Consider the following 27,041-nt stretch of genomic DNA (forward strand, 5'->3'; position numbering starts at 1 on the left):
TTAAAACAAAAAAATAATGAAACAACAACAATCATGATGAAAATTATTAAAAACATAAAGATGCGAATAGCTCTTGGGTACTTTTCCAAGATCCTAAGTACGTAGAGCTGTATTTTACAAATGATAACCATTTGGCACATAGTACAGCAGACCATATTTTACAAATATGATTGTTAACACAGATGCTAGGAACTAAACTACATAAATCCAGCTTGTCAAGAGTCCCATAAGAAACAACTCTCAGCCACAAGTTCAATTTTTCCTAAGCATGTTTTATGTAGGGTGCAGAAACAATTGGATCAAAATACACAGGAATGTCAAAATATCCTCTGGCAATGTTAATACCAAAAAATTCCACCTTCAGAGTGAGAGAATGGATTGCTAACTCTCCACGATTGTCCTTGGCTCGAAATTTAAATTCACCTCCTGTGCTCTGCTGCAAGCAATCCTGGAGCAAAATATAGGCGTATTAAAGAATAAATGTCTCGCTTCTGTTAACTCTCTTTGAACATTTGGATTATTAGTTACAAAAACAATGGGGATGTAGGAAAGGTTGCTTGCGGGAAACAAATGGGAGCAAGACATAATATGACGAAACATCCAGAACTGACAACGCAAAGAGAACATTTTCAAACAAAATTAGCAAGAGCTAAAGCTGTGCCACATGAAGAGTTTCATTTTCCACTGATGTTCTGCAGCATAACCCTACAGAAAGAAAAAGCAAGAAAAGAAGATGAATTAATGAGTTTGTATTAATGGAGTGTGTATCATTTTTTGTATCTGTTCTGCAGTTTTGCTTCTGGAACAGAACAGGCATGACAACATCTTAAAGCATGGGCTTTTGCTTTCATGTGACAGGCTAACTGGAGGGAAGCCAGCTGAACTTTTAGCAACTATTTAATTTCCAGAGCGTAAAACAGGAGTTATGTCAGAATGGAAAAGCTTGAGGATTTTGGCAGAGAGTAAAGTAGGATTGAGTCCTAAGTATTTTGAAATGGAAAACTTGATTGAGTATTACAATAATAATTCTCGCAGCAGCTCTCTTTGGAGATGGGGAGTGCCTGGCACTTACGTAGCATGAATATTACCCTGTCACTTCTCAGCTTATGCCTGAATTTTGTCCAATCCTATGATTGTTAGCCAAGAGCCGACCATGATTGGTCAAAATCATAACCCTTCAGCTGCCAGATCTCCAAGAGCTGGATGGAGTGGTTTCAGAAAAGAGTGACAAATCCACATTGGTTCCAGCCAATGAAAAATGTCTTTCCTTGGCCTGTAGGTTCTCCCAAGCATTTTGTCGCAAGACTCCGTTGTATATTGGCTTCCTGTGGAGTACAGCTCCTCTCAGTTCGCATTTTCCCTTCTGAAGATCAGATAAATAAGTGTCTACTGCAGGTTACATCAAGTGATCTGCTATCAGGAGTTTTGTCCTTGTTCAGCAGCATTCTTCCGAATTTGTAAAAGGGATTTCTGAGGATAAATAAAGGTATCACTTGAGAGTTCTCATGAGTCACCTTCTGTTTCACACAGCAAACGCTAGTGTGCTCAACACTATTGTGAGTAGTAAACAATAACCTGCTGTTGACATGGTTACAGTGGGGCAGGCTGGAGCAATATGTAGTGCATTTCTCTTCCATCTTTTATCCAAAAACGAATGAACACACATTCCCTCATACACAGGCTCTTACACATTCCCTTACTCACATAAACACATTCCCACTCTTATACATACTGACCATTTTACACACACACACACACACACACACACACACACACACACACACACACACGCACACTATTCCATGTGTGTGTGTGTAACAAATATTCAAATCAAAACGGTAATTTAATAATGAGTTAGATAATTAAGTTGCTAAGAGCATTCTACGCACATGAATATGGCATTAGTATTTGACTAAGAGTAGTCAAAACAGAGAAATATTGAAGTGAGAGAATGACAGCAATAGGAGCAACGTTCCACCGGTCATGTTGCAATAGTTATGTGAAGCCTATCATGCAACTAGAACAATGCCAAGGCTATTATAATAAATCAGAGGAAATTGTACAGGAGGAAGATAAGAAACTTAACACTCACACGCCCATCTTCATTCTGCCAAGCTCTGATGAAGATACTTCAGTTGTCCATGGAAGAGAACATGATCTAAGAAGAGAATGTGGAGACCTTTAGGGAGATGCTGCCTGTGTGGGAGAGCTAGAGGGCAACCCATGGCAGACATGGGCTACATCACTCAGAATGCACCTTGGCTGTCAAACCAAGTGGACCTACGGACTTTAGCACTCATTTGAGGACAATAAGAATGCGAGTACCAAAATTTTGTTCCAGAGCAGAGCTATCACCTCATGCTGTTTGTGTGCACATTATTTTCAAGGGACGGCCACTTGAGAGAGGGATGATGCTGCTGTCTGAACCTAGGTTCCTGAGGGTGTGGGACCCGGTGATTATTAGCATCAACACTCCATTCCCCGAGCCTCTGTCTGCAACTATTCCTGCCTCCATTTCATTGTCTGCAATAATCTTTCTCAATTAAATATCCCCAATGTATTTTCTAAAACTCCACATGAATTGGTTAATGAGATCAGTGCTGCTTTCATAGTGTTAGGTGAAGCTATTCAGGCAAACAGTATCCAATGCCAGAAGACTCCTTGGACATCATGTCTGACCAAATTCAATAAGCAAAGTGGTGATGGGATCTTGTATCTGTTACAATTAAACAGAGCCCCAAGCAAATTCCATGTCGTAAAGTTTTGTATATGGAGGCCAGAATTTATCTAAAGATTGTCAGTTGACAATTTGTGATTAGTTTTAAGATAGTTTATAAAGAAGCTGTTGTTTAGATCTGATACAATAGCTAAACAGACAAGAAAATTGCAGTTGATGGGCAGTTCTCTGATTCCCAGGGATAAGCTGATGGGAGTCATAGTGCATGCTGATCTCAATAGCTTGTGAAGGCAATGTTTAACATAATTGAATGTAAGTCCAATTTTTTACAGTGCATTTAATAAATTTTGTACAAGTCTCAGTAGGTGTGAATTAATTTATTTCAATCCAATACTTTGTTCCAAGTTTCTGAAGCTTTCCCAAGTTGATGCGAATTTGCAATCAGGTGAAATACACAATCTTTTAAACACTAATGCTACTTGATTTCAAATCTGAACCAATTTTTGCAAACCAGAATATTAATGTATTCACAGCTCAAAACAATGGCAAGTGACTTAGACCAGATGAAAAGGATTCCAATTGTTGCTTTAGTCCCTTTTAATCTGATAGTATAGAATTGTGTGTAAATGTTTCCTCGCAACTCAGTATGTTTTCTCTGAGTGAACTGATATTATACTTTTTTCATGGGATATCACTGGCTATGCTAACAGTTATTGCTTTCCCTCTTTGCCTGTTGTCAATTTTGTCAAGCTTCATTAATGGTTTCTATCTGGGATCTCTGGAGATATTTCTAAGCTTTTTTCTGAAACTCGACTCATTACCTCCTAACTATGTCTCTCTGGCACCTGCTCATCATATCTTTACTCTCATCAGTATTGCCATTGCCAGGACCTCCTGCAGTTCCTGGCAACATTTTTAAAACCATGTCATGTACAAGGTGAGGTGCTACCAGTCAGGAGCTGCTCATCACAGTGCACTTAATGGGAAGGGAACCAAAAGGTAACAGTTCCAAGGGCATATAGTTGACATGGTTGACACTTTGCTGGAAACACCACGTGCACATTTGTAATTGTATTAGTATTTAAGATTGAAGCTGGACAGGTTACCCAACCTTACCCTCAATCCTGTCTGAGAACCCTGTCTGAGGGACTATTACTGCTTCCCCAATGCCCCGTGTGGCTTAACATTTTCTCATTGTAGGGCTATAATGTACTGCAAGGCTGCCAAACTATTGTAAACCTTCAGTTTTATTCAGTGACATAGTAGAGCAAATAAACAAACAGAAGTTCCACTTACTTCTGAGCACAGACAGAGGCAAGGCAGCGATATATTGACAGTCAATGAGTGATCACTGCACAGCTCTCTTCTACTGGAACTAGGTACTGATTAAGACCTGTCTGACTTGTTGTTCCTGATGCTGCTACACTCTATCATGTTTAAGTTGATGTTCCTCCTGCTCAATGTCCTCACTTTCATTCTCGGAAGACTGCTGCTGCCCTCACAGTTCTTCAGCATCTGTCGGAACCCCTGTTTACTGGCTCCAATTATGTAGAAAATAGCATGCAAGCATTGGGTGGCACATTCTGTCTGATTCTGTGGCAACACACCCCACATCTAAACAAGCATCAGAGCCTCACCTTCAGCAGACCCATCTTCTTATTTACAACATCACCAGCTCTTTTGGTTTTTATAACGGATATTAAACCAATCTGCTGCAGCTGGGTCATGAGATTTCATTTACTATTGCTGGTTTGACAGCTCCTGTGCAGTCATTCATGCAGTTTCACAGAAGCGCTCCTCCATAGCCCTGGTTGAGGAATGAGGTGAACTGTACCTACACTTGGCATCAGCCAGGGAGTTTTGTAATAGAGTCATCAGCCATAGTTGCCAAGGGTCATCCTTGTCTCCCACTTACGATACTCTTGAGGTATCCAGCTCTTTAGCATAGTTCTCCAGACAGTGAGACATTGAGGAATCTAACACAGAGGGCCATGGACCATACATCAATATGGACCTATGATTAAGGAAGTTTATTTTGATGAGTAAGCATTAGTAACATCGCTCAAATACAGAAGGAAATGGTAAGTGCTGTATGATTACTAATATGTTGCTCCCCCCAACAACACACATCACTCAAGGAAGGTGGCATTGTGTAGCAGAGCATGGTGGTAAGCGCTTACATTTCAAGTTGAGAGTAAATCAATTCCATGTCCTGTGCAGCTTCTGAGATTTTGCACTGTCTTTATCAATAGTGGTCCACAGGTTGCATGCTTAAGATTACCTGTGATCTCTTCTGCATCAGAGATGACTAGCTTCAATCTACAATGCCCAAAGACATGATCTTTGTGACCAATGTTCTCTCTAAGATACAGAGTCTATACTTGTCAGTTGGCATATTGTGAGTCAGAGGTGTGTTTGTGTGTGAGTGTGTGTGTGTGTGTCTGTGTGTGTGTTGGGGCTAGAAGCAGGGTTGTGGGGGGAATGATGATGGAGATGGTATGTACCTGATTCCCACAGTCGGGGCACTCTCTGCACAGGCAGTATGCTTCGAAGATGTTGGTGACTGCAATGTGAAATGTCTGGGAGGAGCCAGCAGAATCTGGAGCTGCCAGATAACTACTCCGAATAAATGTCAGGAAGTATCGACGATAACAAAGTGTGAAGCTGGATGAATGCAGCAGGCCAAGCGGCATCTCAGAAGCACAAAAGTTGAGGTTTCGGCTAGTTTCTGCCTGGTGGGTGGGAGAGTGAGACGCTGTCTACAAATGAGGTGCGGCTTTGAAATAATGGCAACCAAATACATTCAAATTGATGCAAATAAGCCTCTTGCTGCTCGCAAGTGAGGTTCTCATGTCTCTGTTCAATGTTTGGTTGGAAAATTGGGACAATTCTTCTTTATTGCTGCCAATCTCATTCTCTTTTCCCAACAGTCTCATCAATGGTCATGTCGTTCAGGGGCTGGGAAGGTTCTGCCCAGTGTGTCTTTTATCAGCAAACCTCATGCTTTTGAATCATCGTCCAGTAAAATTTCAAGATCCCAATTAAAACCTCTGCTACAAAACCTATTCATCATTCCTATAAAGTCATGTTCCATTGTTTGAAATCATGCTGGCTCTGTTGCCCATTCAGGATCTTTCATTCAGACATCCCTTCATCAGAAATTACTACCCATCTGTGCTGAGGCTAGACAAATTATTTCTGCTCCAAAATCTTTTTCAGATATTAAGCAATTCTATTGCACGTTTTGAGCTGCACATTTCCACTTAGGTACCAGTAGTGCAATAGCAGGATGAAAAGTTTGTTGAATGTACCACTGCCTCAGAAACGGTGCTTAAATGACCTGACAAGCAAAGATCAATGGAAAGAAAATAAGTGAGTCACGTTATATGAAGATGCAATGTTAACACTACATATTTTGTGCCACATTGTACTTGGCAAAATTCACAATTCATTCATTCTGAATTCTAGCATCATGAATGCAAATTATCACCCCCTTATTATTTTAGACCGATACACCAATTTAATGTGTACAGCAACAATGTGTTGCCTTCTGTGGCAAATTCTTGTAGATGAACGTACTCGGAACAATCATTGTCAATGGCAACAAGAAACTTAACAGTGACCTCTGTTGTTGGAAAAATAATGACACAATATTTCACTGGGCACAGAGCAGGGGTTACTAATACCCAGGAAAATTACTGAATCCCCAGACTATTGGATGTATGCACAGTAGAAAGCAACCTACATAAGAAAAAAAACAATCATCCATGTCTGGCTTTACTGGAAATCAGGTTTCTGAACCTTCTAAGGCTGAATATATCAGTTCAAGCCCCACTTGGGGAGTTAAGTTGATAATATTGGCTGAAACCCTAGCACTGCAAGGAGGGAGCAAATATATTGTAAGAGATACACTCTACTGATGAGAAATTAAATTATCTTGCCTTTTGGATCGTTATTACACCACGCCATCCAAAGGGAAGTAGTGAATTCTCCTTGTGTTCTGTCTAACCAAAGATATGAATGATGAGTTACTTGACTGATGATCGCCTCATTTCAGAGGGTTTGGGGCGTGCACAAAATGGCTGCCACACTTATCTCATAAAAGCAACTAAATGAATTCATTGCATTTGCTTGCTTTAGGCCATTCCTAGGTGCCAAATAGATAAAGATCTTCCATTTTAGTTCCTTATAAACACTGACTTACTTATTAAAATCGTCAATAGGACTTAGTTCAGCCCCAGTACATATTTCAGGGGCCCTTGGTTGACTGTACTGAACCGCTGAAAGCTGGCCAAAGTCACGGAGGAAGTGGTCGCTTTGGAACAGAGACAACTTATGGAAAGTGACAACTTGTGCTTGCTTTCATGATTTATGACAGGCTATCACATTTTCCCTGCAAAGCCCTTTACTTTTGCGTGATAGTTCTGCAATGAACATGATTTTGTATATAAAACCATAAATCCAACAGCATCTTTGATTTGCAATCATTGTAGGTTCTGACAGCATCAATTTCAAATTATATGCACTATCCTTCAGATCTACATTACTCAGTCGTGTTAAAGTGAGAGTATCAGATTGCCAATTAAAGGGACTGGGATCAAACAACAGCCTCAATTCAGTTACCCTTGATTAGTTCAATCATTTCTCACTAAGTAGGTAACCTCAGGATGGAAAGCTCTTCCCATCAGTCAATGAGTGGACAGAGAAGAAAAACCCAACAGTGAGACTTGTCCCCACTGTATACAGTAACTGATGTCCGGCATCGGCTGAACATCACTGGCAGTATTCACAAACTCACCCGAGCCCCAAAACTTCTTAATTGGAGGAGATATACAGAATTAGAATTGTAGAGAAAGGAGTTAAAAAAACTGGAAAGGTGAAGAATGAGACAAGTGCAGATGATTTATTTCTGCTTGAAAGAAATTACACTAGTTGACTTGACTCCACCTTCCCCATAAGCTAGACTGAGGGCAAGAGTTTCATAATTGGTGGGTGCAGCGATCATAAACCTGTGTTTTTCAAATGAGTTTCAGATTTCACTGCATACAGTTTGAGGAAAACCCCCCCCTCTTTGACTCTCAGTGTTTGGCTTACTTAAACGGAAGTCAGTGCCTGAAAATTAAAGCGTCTACATTACACTATAAATGTACAGTTTATTCCACAACTGAGGGTGCCGCAATAAAATCACAAAGCAGGGCTCAGAATTGTTAAAACTTTGTTGTATTCAGTGTTTAATTTGACTTGTTAAAACTTCAAAAATCATTTACAGTCATAGCCAAATTTATGACAATCTTGGAGGTAATCAAGACATAAATAGTCTTGAAGCTTCCTTCTATGAACTGACTGCTAGATATTTCAACATGCTGCAGTGGTAGAACATTGATGTGTCATGAGAACTGTCTGGTTTGTGCTGTGAAATTTTAGACAGAAGTGAGGAAAATCAATCTAAAACAAACACTGGTTTACCATAAACGATATTCTATCCAACCAAAATTACAACTTATAAAACTGGTGAGTATAAATCAGCAAATTAAAAGCGAGAAAAATCAGCCTTTCAATTCTAAAATGCCGACATTCTAAATGCAGGTGGCCAAAGGATGAAATTGGGATCTTGTGAAACTTTTCACTCGTGGCCTTAGAAAGCAAGTAAAGGCGTTCATGTGTTTTTTTTGTTGTGGACTGTACAATGAAGCTGAAGTTTAGAGAAGTGTCTTTGTATGTGTTTCCGTGGCACATGAATACCCAATGGTTTCTAACCCAAGCCTCACTTTCACCATTTACGACAACGGCTTGGAGGGCCGAAGGGCCTGTTCCTGTGCGGTAAGTTCCTTTGATCGTTGTTCTCTGCACCCTTGCAAGCTCGAATCTGAACACTAAAACAAACAGGAGGGAACCTTGCCAACTGAACAAGATTTCTGGGTGTCCCTCTCATCACTTTCCCCTCTGGATCAAAATACTCTGCACACACTGGCCCGCTCAGTTTACCCACTAACCCAGTGAATTGCAATTTACTTTGTGTTCTGTTCTGATCCATTGAATTTCAATTCTGTATCAGTTCAATTATTCAATAAAAATTATACTGTTAAAAAGATTACAGATACAAAATGTCACCTGTGAAACTCAGATCCCTGAACTGAATGCAGTGCACAGAACAGATTTAACATCATGAGTAGTTAGAACTAGCTCAATTGAACAAGTTTTGAAAGTGTGTCTGTCCTCACAGTTAAAAACAAGTGGTGCTGGATTTGAAACATTAATGCAGTTGATCTTTCTTTAACTTGCTGCATGCACTACATTGCAGACCTCTCCAGTAAGACTGTAACCAGAGTAAATGCAACTAAATGCAATGTTTATAGGTAACCAATTCAGCTGTAGAAATTGGGTGTGGAATTATTTGTCTCTTTGACATGCTACTGAAAAAGACAGGAACTGTGGACTTAGAAAACTCGCCAGATTGTGTGTCAATAAGTTTGTTAAGAATTGATTTGTGAGCATCGGGGCCAATCACTGGCCTCGACAGTGGGGCCATGTCTACATGAAGCTCCAGCCATTTGGATTCCAGGACCCTCTGGGTCCTAAAGACAGCCAGTTTATTGCCAGTCATCAAGGATTCCAATCGGCAGTCAGTTGACGTAGCTAGCCAGTTGGTAAAACAGCCAATTTACCCACCTGAGAGCAGGTAGATGATTGGTCTGTGATTAGGTGAGATTGTTAAGGGCGTTAATTGCTGCAGAATCAAGAGAGTTCTCAATATACCACTTGGTCCAGCACTTAACTGTTGAAGAGAGTTCAAAGGTAACAGAATCAAAAGCATGCTGGAACCATAATCATGGAAGGCAACTTTCAGAAAGGGAGTTGCTGACAATGATATTCTCTCCAGTACTGTGATGAATGCAGCCTGCTGGCACTCCTTCCTTACTACCTCACATTATAACAGAAGAAAATGACCAAGTGAGAAGCAAAAGGGGCGAGGGAAACATAAGGAGAAAGGACAGGTAAGAGAGCTAAAGGACCAGAGGAAAGACAGAAACAGAAACAACAGCATAAAATCAGAACAGACACTGTAAATAGATTGAGACCATGACATTAAAATGCAGTGGCGGTGGGAGCACAAAACAGATCGCTTTGAATTGATCACCCATGACTGGGAGCTCTGGGTTCAAGTTGTGCCAGCTGCAGAGGCGTGTGATAATGTCTCTGAGCAGGTTGATTAGAAATATTAGAAAAAGCAATGATTGTGCCTCAAGTGTAAAAAGCATCCTTTTATTTTTCTCAATTTTTAAAATTGTAGACTGAAATGGTAAAAGGACTGATTTAAAACTAGTAACCAAATTAATTCATAAGGAATGAACCCGATCAATGAATGACTACATTCCTTCTTCATTGTTTTTATTCTGCACCCTATATTTTAAAGATCTATGCAATCTCCTTTTCCTTTTGAAACATGACTGCTATTCTTAAGTTGGAAAAAAATTACTTGAAATTTTAAAAACAAGTTTACTGGCGCTCGTTGTGAGCTGTGCATGCACTATAATGTGAGGTAGTAAGGAAGGAGTGCCAGCAGGCTGCATTCATCACAGTACTGGAGAGAATATCATTGTCATCTTCTTAAAGTCGCAACCTCATCCCTGAACACAATCCCGAACCTCTCATGAGTTGGCCATTTGTGAATCCCCTTGCGCCTAGACATCAAGCTCTCCAAGGCTGAAATAGTCCACGGCAAGGAACTGCCTACCGCACGGGTATTTGGGTGACTATGAGTGACCCCAGTAAGCTGCCTATGACCTCCAAAGGTGAGATAGCCCTTCCTGGCACAACCAAGGAAGAAATGCTATAGCAGTTACAAAACTACATTGAAGTACAGTCCTTGTTAGAGAAAACCCCAACCAAATTAGGCAGAAATACAATATTGTTCAAGCAATGGAGGTGGAGAAATAAGACACAGGGCACTGGAGTATGTCATCATAGTAAGATTTGGCCAGCAACAGATGACTGATTCATATGTGCAGTTGTGATCACTTATTGCTGCTGGAAATCATCAGCCTAACAGCTACTGATTGTCTTGTGAGATATTGTATTATGATTCAGTTTACTAACTCAGTCACAAACACTCTATCTTTAATAAACTGCATTTCCATTCATTCATACGTAAAAGTGCACTGCTGTGGTACCTTTTACTCTTACAAGATAAACTAAATAAACATCCCTTCCTTGGCAGCCAACCCATTACTGTTTCTTTGCACCTTTCGATTCTTATCAGCCCACACTGCAAGCAGTGTTTAGACCTGTTTTTGTATCAAAGGCCACTCCTGAATAAGTATTAATAGCATAACCTACTCAGGACAATGCCATTCCTGCCATTGTTTCTCCATACCCAACTCAAAAATATTGAAAGATTATAATATTAATTAGCCCTTTGTAACCATCTCTTGGGTCCTGAATGGGCTGCAGGACATCAGTTTCCTCTACCAGCATGTCCTTACAGTCTGTTGCTTTTCATCTCTTTGAAAATTCCTTGTACCATACCTATTTCTATAACACTGTACTATCTATTTCTAACTTTTATTTAAGACTACCATCTTGTGCTAACACACGGATTTATACTTTTAAAGACATATTAAATACGGTCACTACCCCCTTTAAGAAACTTACTATTAAAACAGCACTTCTGTGAAACTGCATGAATGACTGTACAGGAGCTGTCAAACCAGCAATAGTAAATGAAATCTCATGACCCAGCTGCGGCAGATTGGTTTAATATCCGCTATAAAAACCAAAAGAACTGTGGATGTTGTAAATAAGTAAAAAAAATGGAAGTTGCCGGAAAAGCACAGCAGGTCTAGCAGCATCTGTGAAGAAAAATCAGAGTTAATGTTTTGGGTCAGTTCTGAGGAAGGGTCACTGGGCCTGAAACGTTAACTCGGATTTTTCTTCACAGATGCTTTTCCAGGAACTGCTGTTTTTCTTTCCCTAATGTCCTCTATCCTTTTATTTTAGTATATATATAATTTCCCATTTACTTAGATCATATAGGTCTAGTATTTTTACTAACGTTACTAACTTTAAAGACAAAAAGACTGACACCTCTTTATTATGTAAGCTCAGACTGGACACACATTCTAATCCCATCAGGTGTAACAGCCAGCATTTAGCAAGTTCCTAAACTACCTTCTGTTTCCTCAAGACCGATGTCACACAAAATTGCATACAATACGGACAATTATGTGACACCATAGTGCTAAAATTCTACTGTATGTAAAAACTGTGTATAAAAGAGGCTGCTGTAAAACTATACGTTGGATTCCATCACCACCTTGAACTGTGCCACTGTGGATGCCTAATAAAGAGGCTGTTTTCATCACTTACTAATCATGGTCACTGTTGAACACAACCCCACAACTTGACATAGTCAACAGGCTCACTGGGGACACCGTTGAAACTGAGCGATCACTGATACTACTGTGAAGGTAAGAGACTTTCTTCTTAAAGTCACAACCTCGTCCCTGAACACAATCCCGAACCTCTCATGAGTTGGCCATTTGTGAATCCCCTTGCGTCTAGACATCAAGCTCTCCAAGGCTGAAATAGTCCACGGCAAGGAACTGCCTACCGCACGGGTATTTGGGTGACTATGAGTGACCCCAGTAAGTTGCCTATGACCTCCAAAGGTGAGATAGCCCTTCCTGGCACAACCAAGGAAGAAATGCTGTAGCAGTTACAAAACTACATTGAAGTACAGTCCTTGTTAGAGAAAACCACAATCAAAATTAGGCAGAAATACAATATTCCCAAAGGACATTGGACCCTAGATGACATGAAGCGGGTCTGGGGAGAAACCACCCGACACAAAGTTAAGGACAGAACTAAGTAGGCCCTTGTGTTAATAGGACGAATTCACCAAAGGAAAGGAATCAAGCCTCGATCAGCCCTTGATCATGAACTAAACCATCTTAAACAGCAATTAAAAGCAGGGCATGCGCAGTTGCAAAAGGAGACGTCAAAGGTGAAAAAGCTGAACTTAAAAATCAGGAGCTTGAGAAAGAAAACTCGAAACCGAAGGACAAAATAATCGTCCTGTCAGTTTCTTCCCCATTGGTTCCTAAGCCCATATAGAATTTGTGTCCAACTACCCCTGTGACATCCAGGAAGTGGTTCAACAAAACCAAGATATCAGCAAAACCAAGAGGAGAAATGGGAATGGGTCAATAATGACACAGACTGTGCAAAGATGGAGTTTGGAGACATGGAGAATCAAACCGACCAGTTGAATCCACTGCATTGGTGCCATATCTGACACAACAAATCCACTCTTGGGGACATTTGGGGCCTGAACAGATGACAGCCCGGTTCCAGCGCAACTGGTGGGGATGCGGTTTTAAACATTACGCCAAAGCAGTAATGGAACGCTGCCTTGCTTACCAGAAGAACAACCCCAGAGTCAAAGTACAAGCTCCCCAATTGGAAGTACCACAGCTTCCAGGCCTGTTCCAACACTTGCAAGTTGATTATTTCTCACTCCCACATTGTCAAGGTTACTCAGACGTCCTTGTAATCGCGGACGGTTTTCTAGATGGTTGGAAGTTGTTTCTGCGAGAAAGGCCGCAGCCAATCACACAGGCAAAGTACTGTGTGAGGATCACATAACCCAGCGGGGGCTACCCATCAGGATTGACTCGGGCCAAGGAAACCATTTCATGGGAAAGGCCTGTTCAGAAGTTTTCCAGCTATTGAGGATTGACTGGAACTTTCACTGCCTCATCAGGACAGGTGAAAAAGATGAATCTGACCCTGAAACAGTGGCTGGTTAAACACCACCAGGAGGGAATGCCCTGGCCCCAGGCTTCATCAATAGTTCTGTGCAGTGTCAGGGCTACCCCCAACAAAATGACAGGTCTGAGTCCATTTGAAACAATGACAGGCAGCTCAATGTTCCTACCCAGGACAATGGACCAATGGAGGGCTAACTGTCATCTTATGAGTGACGCCCTATTGTCTTAGGCCAAGCACTAACAGACGCTGTAAGTTCTGCCTCCTCACAGGTATCGACCCACTGGAGGGAGATCACAACATCATACTGGCGAGCAGGTTCTTGTGAAAAAGATCCACAAGGACCCCTTAAGTACAAAGTACAAAGGACCATACCAGGTTTTGTTGATCACCCAGTCAGCTGTCAAGGCCCAAGGAAAGGCACCCTTAATTCACACCTTCCACATCAAATGGGCATCCTACAGTACAGCAACACCAGAGACTGACTGGCCACCATGCAGTCTATGGTCATCTTTTCAATTATGGTTATTGCAGTTTTTGTACAATTGGGGTATTCAGATAAATACTGAATTCTTCAGATAAATAATTTATCATATAAATACTTATCTCTATACGTCGTATACCTGTGTCAAAGCTTCTAATCTGTCCAAGTGTTGCTATGTTCCCATGTTCCCACTCACTCGAAAGGGGTAATCCCACTCCACCCTGTTCCGTTTCCTGAATCTGAAATGGCAGAATGGTATGTTTATCAAAACTTCATATTCCACCTTTCTCCAGGCCTTGGGGTGTTCACCCATGTACATAGCCCAAAGGGGGAGGGGGTTGGATCTCAGTTCTCTCATAAACACAACAGGGCATATTGAAGCCTGAAGGTCTGCAAACCACTCCCTGACCCACTTCTCTGGGTGGTACCAGCCTGAATATGATCGTACCCATAATCTTCCATTCCTGGACTTACGAATACCTCACATCAGGGAAGACCACAAGGGTCCATGTATTTTGTGAACTCCTTCAAGAGGGTGGAGAGGGGTAGGAGGCAAAAGATGGGACATTTTGCAATTGCTCTCATTATTTCAATATCACAGCCTTATCCAGTCTGTTGACCGATTTTAAGGGTACAAGTGGAGGCACCTTCTCCATGCAATGGTATCCTGAGGTTATTGCCCGCTTCACCTCCAATAATGGCACTTATTACATCTGTGGCTGCAGAGCATACCCGCGGCTCCCACCCGCTGGTGAGATTCATGCCACCTCAGTTTACTCACATACAATTATCATTCTGTCAAACTGCCTAGCTGGCGACACAGGCCAGCCATCTCTGAAACCTGGTTTTTTTTGCTGTCCTATTTCCTTTCTGTGGTGAAACTAGCCAGAAAAGCTATAACCCTAGCTTCAGTTCTGGAAAAGGTAAGAAATGGTACATTCTCTGCCCTTAGCATAACGAGTGATGAAACGGTCACTATTTGCATTGCGGTACCTAATGGCCCTTGATTTTGTTTTAGCTGAGAGAGGCAGGACCTATGCCCTGACTGGGTCTGAATGTTGCACCTATGTCCCAGACAACTCTGAAAGTATTACTAATCTGGTGAACCATATTAGAAAAGAGGTCAAAAAGATCTGAGAACCTCCTCCCAATACACTGTGAAGCTGGGCTACAGGATGACTGGGATTCTTAGGGACCTCCATTGTACAGGGACTCGTCATGTTTATTGTTGTTATTCTAGCTGTATGTGTTGTTTTCTCTTTTATAAAGTGCAGTGGCCAGAAAGCTATTAAAAGTGTGAACCATCCCCAACTACAAGCCATGTCTCTGCAAGGCCCTCCAACATCTAAAAGTCCCAAGTGGTACATTTGAGTTATGATGAGAATTGAGTGATTGTCTTCAAAGGGTGTCAATAGATTCAAAAGCGGAGACTGAGAAGTTGTATTATGATTCGCTTTAGTAACTCACTCACAAACACTCTTTGTTTACTTTACATTCATAAAATCACATTTTTGTGGTACATTTTACTCCTATAAGATAAACTAAATTAAACATCCCTTTCTTGGCAACCCATTACAGTTTCTTTACACCTTTCCATTCTGATCGGCCCCATGCTGCAAGCAGTGTTTAGGCCTGTTTCTGTGTCAGAGGCTACCCCTGAATAAGTGTTAATACTGTAACCTACTCAGGACAGTGCCATCCCCCACCCCCATCATGTCTCCATTACTCGCTCGAACCTATAGAAAGATTATAATATTAATTAGCCCTTTGTAACCATCTCTCAGTGTCTGAATAGGCTGCAGGTCCGCAAAACAGTTTCCTCCACCAGCATGTCCTGACAGAATTCCCTTCGACAGTATCTATTTCTTTAACACTGTTCTATGTATTTCTAACTCTTATTTAGGACTACCATCTTATTAAAACATTCGGATTTATACTTTTAGACACATATTAAATAGGGTCACTATTCACTTTAAGAAACTTACTATTAAACCAGTGCTTCTGTGAAACTACATGAATGACTGTGCAGGAGCTGTCAAACCAGCAATAATAAATGAAATCTCATGATCCAGCTGTGAGAGATCAGTTTAATATCCTCTACACTTTTATTTAATACATGCATAAGTTCTCACTTATTTAGATCATATACGTCTAGTATTTCTCCTAATGTTACTGACTTTAAAGACAAAAGGACTAACACCTCTTTATTATGCAAACTCACTGGACAGGCATTCTAATCCCATCAGGAGTAACAGCCAGCATTGAGCAAGTGCATAAACTATCTTTTGCTTCCCCAAGACAGATGCCACACAAACTTACTTACAACAGACAAAAATATGTAACACCATAGTGCTAAACCTTTACTGTGTGTAAAAATCATGCATAAAAGAGGCTGCTGTAAAACTGTACTTTGGATTCCATCACCACATCGAATTGTACCACTGCAGATGCCTAATAAAGAGGTTGTTTTCACCACTCACCGATCTCAGTTGCTGTTGAACACAACTCCACAAGCTGTTAGGCAGATGAACCACTGAAGTATTTATGATGGCGAGTGAGAGGGTCCAGCCTGCAGGAAGAGCTGACTCTGTATCCCTATCTCTCTGCAGTAAACGTGCCCAGAAACTTGAAGCAAGCCAGTTATTTTCTCCACCAGTTTCTGTAAGCTGTTGCCTTTAATCTTTAACTAAGTGACTTTGTAATTACTATGATTATCACCTTGTGTTTCTTGTGAAGAAGAGAAAGAACCTGGTTAAAGAAGATTGAAGAACCAAAAATCTTGGGAAGGAAGTGAACATTTCATCAAACCAAGATAATAAAATGTGAGGCTGGATGAACACAGCAGGCCAAGCAGCATCTCAGGAGCACATGAGATGCTGCTTGGCCTGCTGTGTTCATCCAGCCTCACATTTTATTATCTTGGAATTCTCCAGCATCTGCAGTTCCCATTATCTCTGATTTCATCAAACCTTTTGGATTTGTTCTATTGAACTGTGTTTCCCTGTGTTTTTACATCCACGCAGAATACCAGTGTTTCTGTCTTTATGTGTTAAAATAGGATTAGAGACATTTTCTGAAGAAGGGTCCTGACCCAAAACGTCATCTTTCCAGTTCCTCTAATGCTGCCTGACCTGCTGTGTTCCTCCAGCTCCACGCTGTGTTATCTCTTACGAGAGGCTTCAAAGTTTTATTTACTCATGTCTAGAACTTATTAATTAGTAATATCCAGGATATTAGTAATATCTTGTTAAGTAAGGGAGCCTTGTGAATATTTCTTGTTAACCTAATTTCAATGGACAGGTACACTGGGAACTTAGCATACTTTGATTAAATCAGAAATTTTTGTGGTGACCCTGGGAGTAGTGGGGCTTAAAAATCATCTAATCTACCTGAGTAGGCCAAAACAAAAGAAAGGACAGGACAGAGTACTTTCTAAATGGTAATCAATACAGAAAGAGCAGAGGTTCAAAGAAATTGAACCTCTGGGTTCTGTGTATGTTACCAGTGAAAATTTCACAAACAGATAGAATGCTCCAAAAGCATTAATAGCTTACAAGTTTTATATTTAAGGAATAGAACTAGTGTTGGAAATCAAGCTTCAGTTACAAAAAATCCTGGTTATACCACAATTGTCAGCAGTTTTGGGAACTATAACTTATGCATGATACATTGGCTTTGGAAGCAGCACAATGCAAGCTTAGAGAATAAAAACAGGAAGAACTACAAATGCTGTAAATCAGCAACAAAAATAGAAGTTACTGGAAAAGCTCAGAGTTAACGTTTCAGGTTAAGTGACCCTTCCTCAGAATGGATATTTTCTTGTGTAAATTTAGAGAATGATATCCAGACTCAAAGGGTTTAATTATGAGGCTAGAATATGCATTCTACGGTTACATTCCCCAGAATTTGGGAGATCACGGGGTGAATTGACCAACGTTTTCAAAATATTAAGAAGAACAAAGAGGTCGGATAGGGAGGATTTATTTCCATTGGCTGGAGAATCTAGGGCTAAGGGGCATCTTCTAAAAATAAGTTTTCAGGGATGATATTAGGAAACAGTCCTACTTGCAATGAGTAGCAGAATTTTGGAACTTGCTTCTGCAAATGGTGATTTGATACCAGACCAATTGTTAATTTTAAAGCTGAGATTAAAAGGTTTCCATTAACCAAAGATGTTAAGGAGACTGGGGCAAAGGTGGATACACAGAGTTAGATCATAGATTCTGTATGATTTCATCGAATGTCAGAGAAGGCTCAAAAGGTTTAAATCACCAACTCCTGTACCCATGTTCCTATTTTGGGCCCATGCTAAAATTTAATGTGTCCAGAATCTCTAATTTACTATGTATAACACAGTGAGAGATGGGCTGGCAATATATAAAACTTCTTCAGACTTTATGCTGCTCTTTCAATGGATGTCTGCTGCAGAACAAGTTGTCCTGGAAGTGGCATGTGGTAAGAAGGGGCCAGAATTGGACATGAGTGATGCTATAATGAGTTGGCGGGTAATTAATGCAGCAGATTTGGTAAGATATAGTGAGGGAGCTTGCTAGGCCTCGTGGCAAAAAAACTCTCCAAAATCTCGACATAACAGCTATGGTATTGTCCATTTCTTTCACTTTTAAAAGATAGTTCAATTGCAATGAGTGGGGTCAGGGTGACATTTACAATTATTTAATATAATCACATGGAATATTTCAGCTGAGACAAATACATTCCTCACCTGATATTTAGCAGCCAGCAAATAGAAATAGGGACCAGGAATCCAAGATGATGTTTCGGCTCCTTTGTTAAGAAGCACTGAGGTTAAATGTATCACTGTTACAGCTGTCTTGTTTAGATCAGTCAAATCTACACAAATTGAATGAGGGCTCCTCCACGTTCCACATTTGTATTTTCTAACTGAGCAAATAGAAAATTAATGTGCAATAATTCTGGAGAGATTTCATCAATAATTACAGCAGAAAATTAAGTTAGGTATATGGTTAGATTTATATTTTTATAATATTTCTACTGTTGGTACTATACCAGTTAATAGCTGCTACTTTTTCCATTGCACTTCACTGTGTTATAAGGCATTATTTCCATTGCAGCACCACAGATCTTTCTAATTTGTTCTATAGGCAAAAAATGATTGCTTTGCTTCCTGGAGATAGGCTAATTCACTGCAGTGAAATTATTATGAACTAATGGAGGCCATGGAAAGAGTCACAAGGTTGTAATTTAATCGAGGAGGTAACATGAACATCAGCGGAACCTTGAAATTCAATTACTGGATTTAGTTCCCTTCACAACATCTTTTATTTTGCAAAATATATAGTGCATACAGTTCTGAAGTTTAAAGAATTACAAAAGAAAGATTAAAGACAGCTGCAAGCATCTTTGTGATTTACTAAATAACTCTTGTGATGCTGAGTGAAGAGAATTGGAAAACTGGATTGGAATATAAGAACAGGAGTTACCCATTCAGCCCCTCAAGCCTGGTCTGACACTGTTCAGTCAGAACATGGCCAACCTGAACCTCAGCTCGACTTCCTCGCATTTGATCACAATCCCTTCGCATTTCCACCTAATAAAACTCGTCTGATCGCAGTCTTGAAGGTTCCAAATGATACAGTACTAACAGCCTTTTATGACACATGTAAATACAGAAACCTTTCAAAAATACATCAACTCATGGTTTGTACTGCACTGAAAAACCTTCTGTATGTTAACTCACTGTTGGCAGCCATTATTGAATGGATCTCACATATCCCCAGCTGGGACGACAGCAGAGGAGTTAATAATAACAAAATGCTTATATTGTGTAATGTACTGTACTAAAATTAGTGACTTAATTGATAGCTATTGCAGTAGATTTTCCTATTCTTACAATGGGAACAACTGGGCTCCCTTTCATTTAAACAGCTCGAAAATCAGAGATTCTCGTAGGACTAGCTACGCTCTTTGGAGAATTGTATTCCTGCACCTACTTCAACCAGATAATCCGTTGCCCCAGGGACAGAGAAGAAAAGCTATGTTTAAAGTTCCCAAAATAGTTGGATGGTTAAATGCCACTACCAGTGGAGAACTTTGCACAGTAGTTCAAACTGTTGAGTTCACTGATTTCAGACGCAAATCGAACAGCACTATTATTGCCATCAAGTCTCAAACATGAAATAATCAATTGAAAAGGTCTCCTTTCGTATGGAATTGGGTGTCTGTGTGCAAAAACTCCACACAGGGAAAAAGGTGAATTATAACTATGAAAAGATGTTCCATCCTTTGTAGTTCTCCCAATCTGTGGTCACCTCTCCCATAACTCAATGTTTGAATCTTTCTGACCAGAATAACAGCCATCACACAGCATCAGAACTGATCTAATTGAAGTCATAAATAATATTCTCTGTAACAGTGACCATAGTGCATCATTACTGCATGAGCTCTTTGACCTTCCTTCAACCTTTAACAAGATGAATCACACCATCCTTTTTCAACACCGTAACCGGTTTACAGATTCCTTTCAGTTGGTTCCACTCCTACCTACGCGTCAAAGTTAGCACTTATACCCTACTCCTGTTTCCCCACCTTGCAGCTACATTAATCCCTGCTTTTTCTTACTAATATGTTGTTCCTCCGTGTCCAAATCTGTAGGCATGGGGTCAGATTCAACATCAACATAATTAACAGCCACCTACATGAGTCCAGCCTCTCTCTTGTTTACACCACAATCTCTGAAAGATGGCTTTCACATGGATGTGAGTTTGCTCGCTGAGCTGGAAGGTTAGTTTTCAGACATTTCATCACCATTCTAGGTAACATCATCAGTGAGCCTCCGATGAAGCTTTATCGGAGGCTCACTGATGATGTTACCTAGAATGGTGATGAAACATCTGAAAACTAACCTTCCAGCTCAGCAAGCAAACTCACATCCAGAACCTCAACCTGAGCTACAAATCTTCTCAAAACTCGCTAGCATGACCTTCACATCTCTTAAGCCACAAATTTTCCAAGCGAAGCAAAGCTCTCCTTGTGACCTTGCACCCTCAAGATAAAGTCATCGTGTCATACAGCATGGAAGCAGACTATTTGTTCCAAATCATCCATGCCAACCAGACATTCCAATCTGACCTAGTCCCATTTGTCAGCATTTGGACCATATCCTTCTAAACTCTTATTCATGCACCCAGCCAGATGCCTTTTAAATGTTATAAATGGGACTAGCCTCCATCACTTCCACTGGCTGCTCATTCCATACATGCATCACCGTCTGCATGTAAACTTTACCTCTCAGATCCTTTTTAAATCTTTCCCACTCACCTTAAACCTATGCCCTCTAGTTTTGGATTCTCCCAACCAAGAAAAAAGAACTTGGCTATTCACCTTATCCATGCCCCTCATGATTTTATAAACCTCTGTATGGCCACGCCTCAGGCCCTGATACTCCAGGGATAAAAGTTTCAGCCTATTCAGCCTCCCCTTATAACTCAAACCCTCCAATCCCAGTAACATCCTTGTAAATCTTCTGTGGATCTTGTTAAGTTTAATAGCATTTTTTTTATAGAAGGGCACCAGAGTTGTACGCAGCACTCTAAAAGTGCCCTGACCAATGGCTATTTGACTATACAACAATCTCTGCCTGCAGAAAGGACTTGAAATTGAACCTGTATTTTATCACACACCTCAAACATCTCCTATAGTGTTTGAACATGCAAGCTTCTGAATGATAGGCATGATTGTGACTATGGAACAATATTAGTGGCAAATTAATTTTAAAATTAATGAATGTTGGTGAGTTAGATTTTGTTCATAGCACTAATTTTAATGGTGTCACTTTTGACATGCTTCTGTTTTCTGTTTTCAGCATTGCTCCACTATGTACTTGCAAGCTGTATGAGACATGCAGCACAGGGAGAGAACAATTAGCAGCATTAGCAATGAGAAGTTTTTGCACACCTTTTTTCATGACTGAGGATTGATGACCAGTAAAACCTAATGATTTATTGTAATAAGTTATCACTTAGCCCACAAAGTGCATTCGAGCATCGAAACATTCATTCGCTAAGGATATATTGAACTTGACATTGTATAACTGCTCTTGCACCTTTGCAAAAGGTCATCAGCATCTAATACTAACTACCACCACTGAACCGCACTTTAAATTAAGAGCAAACATATTTTCTTTAAAGATTTTTAAATAAAAAGGCGATTACAATAAATACAATCTGTACAACTCTGCATTTCATTCTTGTTAAGCTAAACACTTTTGATAAATGTGGAGCTGGAAAAGAACAGCAGGTCAGACAGCATCCGAGGAGCTGGGAAGTCAACGTTTCAGGCTGAAACTTCTATCAGGACGTGGCATGGCTAGGGGTTTCAGCCCTAAGTATTGATTTTCCTGCTCCTCAAATTTTGCCTGACCTGCTGTGCTTTTCCAGCTCCATATTTATTGACTCAAGCTTCCAGCATCTGCAGTCCTTACTGTCTCCTAAATATTTTTGATGTTGCTTTCCGTTCTTTCCATGACTTTTGTATGCAAAAGGATATGGCCTTGTTTCTCTAATCTCCCAGCTTTCAAAACTCAAATTAACTGTCAAATTGAAAACAAATAACTGTGTATTGATTTACTCCTAATGTTTTTATCATCTTTCCTCCCAGAACTCTCCTGTCCTGAATGCTTTAGGCCCTGAAACTATAATGCTCAATTTGAAAGAAGGCTTGATCATTTTACATTCTTCCAAGCCAAAAAGGATGCTCAAAGTCAAATCTCCCTTTCGACATGAATTTTGTTACCATTACTCAGGTCGCTCTGAAGATGAGAAAACTAAACACGTGCAAAGGAAAGGGGCACAAGTGTACTCCTTTCGAGTCTCTTTTTTTTTAACCGTGTCTCACACCTGCACACACGCAGCAAAAAAAGAAAAAAATTAAGTTAAAAAGTTTTACATATAAACAAGGGATTCCGAATCTCCTCAGTGCAGGGACTGACTCCAAGTTGGCTGGCTACAGTTGGCGTACTGTGCACATGTAAATAAAGGGTGACTTGGTGACAGAATACCGACCTCTATGCAGTTATTGCAAGCAGCTTCCCTGTTTATAGAAGGGCACTTGAAGCCGTAAGTTTCTGAGTCAAGTTCAATAAGCAATTATTCTGCAAATGCTCATGAAAATCAGTTTTTTTTTTCTGAGGGGTGGTGTGGTGGCAGCGGTGTTAAGTACTAGAGAGAAAAAAAATCAAGTGACTTTATTTGTACACGAGGCAATAAGTGTCAATTACAGCATGCATACAGGTTCCCAGCATAGAATAGAGCCTCAAACAAGGACACAATTGTAGTACAGGGAAGGTAATGAGGATGAAAGAAAATGACAATAAACAAAGCCAGCAGAAAAGGGTAAAGTTTTCCTGCTGCAAGGAAGAAGCGATGGAGTCAATTTGTGCTGACCAAATGATAATAAATGATACTGGCATCTCATGAACATTCAGCTGGAAAGCAAATGCTGCATATTCTATCTGTCCAAGTACATAATGTACAATGTCCGAGCTATGTTATTACAGTGTTCACAGACATAACCACAAATATCACTGTAAGGCACACACACAGCATTAGAAAGGTTGGTGAACCACTTTATTATGTCTGGCTCACATTGCACTTCATGCGCAGTTGAACCTTTGCTTGAAGCACACAAATATTGCAGGTCGACATCTTAAGCTTGCTTGACCAAGGACAAGTATTATAATGTCAGTAGCAAAGGCACGGCAGCCAATGAAATGAAATAATCCAACATCATAGTGGCTGATAACAATATTGCATTTTATTTCTTCTCAAAGTTTTGCACTGAGCATTAACACATCGCTCTATGTGGGTATCACCATCTAATCGAGTATTTATTGTCCATCCCAAACTGCCTGGAAAGCAGTTAAAAGTCAATCACATCTCAAGGCACAGCTAGCCCAGACTAGGTAAGGATGATGGGTTACCTTTCCTAAAAGACATGAGTGAACCAGTTGGGGTTTATGACAATCGACAGAAGTTACACTGTCATTGTTAGGCTGACCTTTTTTTAATTCCAGATTTATATTCAATTCAAAATTCATTGTGAATTTGTGAACCATTTGTGAACCCAATGCCAAATTAGCTGGAGTTTCTGAAGCACTTGTTGAGTGATATTACCAGTATGGCATTGCCCGTCCTGTACTAGAGCATGTGCTTCAGTGGGAGGTAAGTGAAGTAGCTAAGAGAGGAGTGTGGTACTTACCCTGGCAGCGCAGAGAATGGTATTGGTCTTTGTACATCAGTGTTGGTCACTCCTCAGCACCACTGAGAGAGTAGTGGATGGTTGGTGATCTTGGACCAGGTTGGCAGGGTCAGGTGGTAAGGCCTCCTCAGCTAGTACTTTGGGAAGACTTTACCCCTCCTTTCCCCAATGCTCTCCACAAAGACCTTCAGGTCCCTGCCAGAGAATCAATGCACCATCTTCCCCTTTGTCATCATGTTCATTTTCTGTGCTTGGCCAAGCAGGGCAGCTTCAGAAGGCGATGGTCATCTGAGTATAGAGTAGCCTCTTTACTATACAGGGATACTGGTCTTTCAGCAGTTATTTGGTGAGTGGCAAGTTGTTCCAAGTTGGTACGATGGGGATTAGAATTTGATGTTATGAATGCCATAGAAATAGAGTGTCATATCATAGAATCCCTACAGTGTGGAAACAGGTCATTTGGCCTAACAAGTCCACACTGGCTCCTCTAAGAGCATCCCACCCAAACCCATTACCCTAATTTCCCGTGCCTAATCCACTTAACATCCCTCGGCGCTATGGGCAGTTTAGCATGGCCAACCCACCTACCCTGCCCATCTTTGGACTGTGGAAGGAAACCAGAGCACCTGGAAGAAACCCACACTGATGCAGGGAGAAAGTGCAAACTCCACACAGACAGTTGCCCGAGGCTGGAATCAAACTCGGGTCCCTGGCACTGTGCTAACCATTGAGTTGGTTAATGAGGTTTGGGAAGATATCGTGAGAAATTTCACTGGGATCTTGCAGCAAGAATCCCTGCACAAAATTTGAACCTGCTCGCAATTTGCTAAAAAAGGTAAGAATCAGCCCAGCCAGACTATCCAAACGTAGATAGCAAGGAGCCATCCTTGCTGCTATGATGGAGTATTAACCTTGCAGGGATATACAATGTGGAAGGGTTTAAACACTGGTCTGTGTGTGTTAGTGTCCTGACATCCTAATGTGTGGATCAGTGCTAAGGCTATAGTTTTGAGAGCAGTCATAAAACACCCCTTCATTGCAGGTAAAGAAAAGCAAACTGTCTCTCTCTCTCTTTCTGAAAGTGCTGCCAACTAGTCACTGTCAAAAAGAATCAGAAGAAAAGTATTTCAAATAACTTGCATAGTCAGGTTTTTCAAAATCAACTGTTCAACTGCTAGCATCAATGGCTCTGCTAACACCTATTGTAATCACTACAACATTCTGTTATCCACTCTTTACGAGCAACTCAAAAACTGATCGGCACATCTTTTGCAACTTTTATCCTTTCTTTGGACTCAATTCTTATTTTTAATCTGTGTGTGTGATTGCTTTCATTTCTTCTCATGTTTAGTAATTAATAAAATCAAATCTTTTGCTACCTCAAGAAAGCCTGACTGAATTAGGTCCTTCTAAAACATCTTTTTGGGTCCGGAAGGAAGATATCCAAGGGAAGGCATTATTTTTAAATTAGCCACATTCCAACCAACTGAGGAGGGTGGGTGAATAAAGAGGAGGAGTCAGTTTGTCCCTTCTCACCCAGGGGCTTAACAATTTGAAATGTTCCATCTGGCACTCATGAAAAAGTTGGCCAAGACTGTCGTAACTCTTGTATTGTTGGTCAATTTCTTTTGGGAGAAACCAACAAACTGTCTAGTTTTGCTTTCGATCACAGGATTTACACAGAGACAGGGTTTTTGTTCCATCTTACCTCAGAAACCCTCCATTGCCAAATCCAATTGATTCCAAAACAAGTCCACAATTTTTGCCTCTGCCCTTCTTATCATGAATCTTAGAATCCCAACAGTACGGAAACAGGCCATTCCAGCTCACCATGTCCACCCCAACCTTCCAAAGAGAATCCCACCCAATGCTCGTTACCCTGAATTTTGCATGGCTAATCTATCTAACCTGCACATCTTTGGATTCTGAAAGGAAACCCATGCAGACACGGGGAAAATGTGCAAACTCCGCACAGGCAGTCACCCGAGGGTGGATATTGGACCTGGATCCCTGGTGATGCGAGGCAGCTGTGCTAACCACTGAGCCACCGTGCATTTGTAATGATTTATCTCTCCTTGTGAGAAGATTGTTGTCTGTTTCTAGTATTAATGAATAAGTTGCTATGCAGTAAAACAACAGTTTTAGAATTTGATGGTCTTTACTGGCAGGTTTGTTAGTGGGGATACGTGTAAAATTCCCCAGGGGGGGCCTTCTCACTGCCTTCTACATCAGCAGGATATCCTGTTCAGGCCGTAGGTGAGAAGGAAGGGTGTCACTCCACTCAAGGGTCGCCTGGGTGCCCCACCCTCCCCCCTCCCCCCAAAAATATGCTTGTGTACTGCCTCCCAGTCTTTCCATCAAATCCCCACCATTCCTCTCCTTCATCCCTCCCAGGCTTCACTTCCTTTCCTTACACAGTCCTCGACCCTGGGATGCAGGAGATCCAGAAACTGCTTGAAGTCCAAACCCTGGCCATTGCTTCTATTAGGATCAGAGAGGTGTTCCACTGAAGTAAAGTGCAAACAAGCACTCATCCAGCATTAATGTGGGTAGCTTTGTTGTGGTTCCTATAAATACATAAAATTTCTCAGCAAATGTTTACAATCAAAAGCAACTTGGGTAACTCACCAAGCAACATTCCCAACCTCGAGGAAAGAAATCTCTCATTTGCTTATGTCTGATACCAGCAGGTGGTTAAAGCTTGATTCTTTCACAATTTCATTGCACAAAACCTATATCCAGTCTAAGTGTAATTATCTATGAATATGTAGGAACAAACCACCTCCTTTTGATCGACAAATGGATTTAGTCTATTTCAATCAAAACTGTACTTTCCACAAGTTTGAATTACACATCACTATAGAATACATAAATATA

The 27,041-nt window shown here is 40.7% G+C and overlaps 1 long non-coding RNA gene across 1 annotated transcript in view; it reads right to left on the reverse strand.

Annotated features, from left to right (window-relative positions):
- Positions 1-213: 213 nt before the first annotated feature.
- LOC125463914 (uncharacterized) overlaps positions 214-27,041 on the reverse strand; it is a 79,885-nt gene continuing 53,057 nt past the window's right edge. Inside the window, exons 2-3 of the long non-coding RNA XR_007249938.2 lie at positions 2,093-2,158; positions 214-705 (exon numbers count right to left, since the gene is read on the reverse strand). This is a non-coding gene — a long non-coding RNA (uncharacterized LOC125463914). The remainder of the gene's footprint in view (positions 706-2,092; positions 2,159-27,041) is intronic.

The sequence above is a fragment of the Stegostoma tigrinum genome, chromosome 26 (assembly GCF_030684315.1).
Source record: "Stegostoma tigrinum isolate sSteTig4 chromosome 26, sSteTig4.hap1, whole genome shotgun sequence".
In the NCBI taxonomy this organism is placed as follows: Eukaryota; Metazoa; Chordata; class Chondrichthyes; order Orectolobiformes; family Stegostomatidae; genus Stegostoma; species Stegostoma tigrinum.